This window comes from Anabrus simplex, chromosome X (genome assembly GCF_040414725.1).
Source record: "Anabrus simplex isolate iqAnaSimp1 chromosome X, ASM4041472v1, whole genome shotgun sequence".
Classification (NCBI taxonomy): domain Eukaryota; kingdom Metazoa; phylum Arthropoda; class Insecta; order Orthoptera; family Tettigoniidae; genus Anabrus; species Anabrus simplex.
In genome coordinates, this window is record NC_090279.1 from 23,662,227 (window position 1) to 23,665,819 (window position 3,593).

Consider the following 3,593-nt stretch of genomic DNA (forward strand, 5'->3'; position numbering starts at 1 on the left):
ATAGTGGTATCTTTAGCTCTAGCTTGCTATTTATTTCATTGACTTGAGTTGTAAGAAAGTCCCGCATGCTGAAAGCAGCCAGCTTGTTGGCCGACTCGATGACCTCTGAGAAACTTTGCCGTCATGTTCCGATAACCGAGAGGAGGTTTACCGCGTAAAAACTCACTGTGCGAGCCTGTAACAAAAACTACGAATAATGAGCAGATTTTAACAAAACTCTTTCATTTTGTGACTAGAAAAGTACATTTAGTCTATATTAAGTTAATAATTAGTTTAACATTAGGTTTGATTTGATCAGTAGCAAAATATGTGCGGCTCTTTAAACTGTGTAGGCCTGAACCCTCGGTGTCGGCATTCTTTCCTGAATTTACAACTTTGTGGCTTTGTTAATGAGTTCTCGAGCTCGGCTCACAATATTTGTACCCTAAACCAGCAGCGTCTTTGTCTGTGAAGTAAGATGTAGGTACGAGGGCGACCGAGAAGTTTGATTTATGGAACATTGTCAGGAAGAGGTGCAAGTGTAATTTAGTAGCGAATATTCCACGCAAAATCTTCGATTAACGCTGCCGTTTTTACCACCTACATTTACCTCAAAAACCAACTGAACAAATCCTGCGAGTCTTAATATATGTCCGATCATCCTGCTTCTTCTTCTTCTGATCAAATTTTGTTAAATCGTCCTTCTCTCGGCTATCCGATTCAGTATCCCTTCATTCTTGAGTCAATCTGTCCAACTCATCTTCTATAGCACCACATTTCGAAAGCTTCTATTCTCTTTCTTTATCGTCCATGTTTCACTTCAGTACAATACCATGCTCCATAATTCCTATATTATTGTTAGAAGTACGACTTTCTTGCTTGCGCTAGTCTGCTCCTTACTTATTCCTTTCCTAATCTGCACTCCATTCCTTTGTACATCTTGTACTCCTCCAAGACTCTGTCCATACAATTCACCAATTTCTCCAGATTCAAATAAAATATCATCGACAAACCTCAGAGTTATTACTTCTTCTTCTTCTAGGATAGCGATTTATTTCCCAAATTCTCCTTTTGTTTCCTTTATTGCCTGCTCTATGTAGACATTGAAAAGGAGACGGGACGAACTGCAGCCTTTCCTGACTCTTTTATGGACTGTAACTTTTTTTTTTCACAGCCTACAATTCTTATCTGTACAGACTGCTTTTTGTACAGATCGTAGAATCATTCTTGGTATCCGTACGCGATCAGCTTCAGAATACACTGACTGACAGAGCAAATGCAACACCAAGAAGGAGTGGTCAGAACTTTATGCCAATTGCAGGGTAGACTGACGTCACTGAGGTATGCTCATGATGTGAAATGCGCCGCTGTGCTGCGCACGTAGCGAACGATAAATGGGACACGGCGTTGGCGAATGGCCCACTTCGTACCGTGATTTCGCAGCCGACAGTCATTGTAGAACGTGTTGTCGTGTGCCACAGGACACGTGTATAGCTAAGAATGCCAGGCCGCCGTCAACGGAGGCATTCCCAGCAGACAGACGACTTTACGAGGGGTATGGTGATCGGGCTGAGAAGGGCAGGTTGGTCGCTTCGTCAAATCGCAGCCGATACCCATAGGGATGTGTCCACGGTGCAGCGCCTGTGGCAAAGATGGTTGGCGCAGGGACATGTGGCACGTGCGAGGGGTCCAGGCGCAGCCCGAGTGACGTCAGCACGCGAGGATCGGCGCATCCGCCGCCAAGCGGTGTCAGCCCCGCACGCCACGTCGACCGCCATTCTTCAGCATGTGCAACACACCCTGGCTGTTCCAATATCGACCAGAACAATTTCCCGTCGATTGGTTGAAGGAGGCCTGCACTCCCGGCGTCCGCTCAGAAGACTACCATTAACTCCACAGCATAGACGTGCACGCCTGGCATGGTGCCGGGCTAGAGCGACTTGGATGAGGGAATGGCGGAACGTCGTGTTCTCCGATGAGTCACGCTTCTGTTCTGTCAGTGATAGTCACCACAGACGAGTGTGGCGTCGGCGTGGAGAAAGGTCAAATCCGGCAGTAACTGTGGAGCGCCCTACCGCTAGACAACGCGGCATCATGGTTTGGGGCGCTATTGCGTATGATTCCACGTCACCTCTAGTGCGTATTCAAGGCACGTTAAATGCCCACTGCTACGTGCATCATGTGCTGCGGCCGGTGGCACTCCCGTACCTTCAGGGGCTGCCCAATGCTCTGTTTCAGCAGTATAATGCCCGCCCACACACTGCTCGCTTCTCCCAACAGCCTCTACGAGGTGTACAGATGCTTCCGTGGCCAGCGTACTCTCCGGATCTCTCACCAATCGAACACGTGTGGGATCTCATTGGACGCTGTTTGCAAACTCTGCCCCAGCCTCGTACGGACGGCCAACTGTGGCAAATGGTAGACAGAGAATGGAGAACCATCCCTCAGGACACCACCCGCACTCTTATTGACTCTGTACCTCGACGTGTTTCTGCGTGCATCGCCGCTCGCGGTGGTCCTACATCCTACTGAGTCGATGCCGTGCGCATTGTGTAACCTGCATATCGGTTTGAAATAAACATCAATTATTCATCCGTGCCGTCTCTGTTTTTTCCCCAACTTTCATCCCTTTCGAACCACTCCTTCTTGGTGTTGCATTTGCTCTGTCAGTCAGTGTATACGAATAACGATTTTTTCTACATCTGCTAATGACTTGCACGTGGGATTGTCTTCCCTAATTCGGTCCTGTAAGATCATAAGTAAAGTCTGGATTGCTTCAGATGTTCCTACATCTCTTTTGAAGCCAAACTGATGTTCTGCCAAGTCAGGTTCAACTTGTCTTTCCATTCTTCAGTAAATAATACTGGTTACCTTTTGCAGGCGTGGGAATGGTGCGGTAGTTTTAACACTTTTAAGCACCTGGTATAACAATATTCTGTATAACATCGGATGCACTTCCCCTGTATCATACATCTCCACCTTCTCCTATGGCAGAGGATGTCATCAGTTCCAGGTGCCTTGTTCCTATTTGGAACTCGCAGAGTTCTGTCCAGTCCTGACCTCAAAACTGCGTCTCCCATTTCACCAGCATCAACAGCTTCTTCTTCTGCTTGATACAATTATTCAGTTCCCGCATCTTTCTGCCCTGTCTCATTTACCCAGAAGTGGTTACGAGCTGAGTTCGTTCTTCCTTAGCTGTCCTGCACTTTATATCTTCTTCGTTCTTTAATCGCTTGGATTCTTTTCTTCCCTCCTCAGTTTTTGTGTTCTTGTTCATCAATCAGGTCGAATATGTCTGATTCTTACTTGATCTTAACTTCCTTCCTAAATTATTTTAAGCTGACCTACTGATCTTCTCCTTCACGATTGTCCATTCTTCCTCTTCAGCCTTGTTATGAACGAAATCTGACTGAATCTGAGCGTTATTAGACGCGATGCTCATTGTGTTACTCGTATCCTTAATTTTCTAGATACGTCAACCAAACTTCATATTTAGCATCTACCTATCCAAGGTATGTTTCGAGGTTCATGGTCCCGGAATGGACTGGGGATTTATTGGAAACCGAAATAGTGATTTAACTCTTCCACATTGTATACAAGACTTACCTGACTGG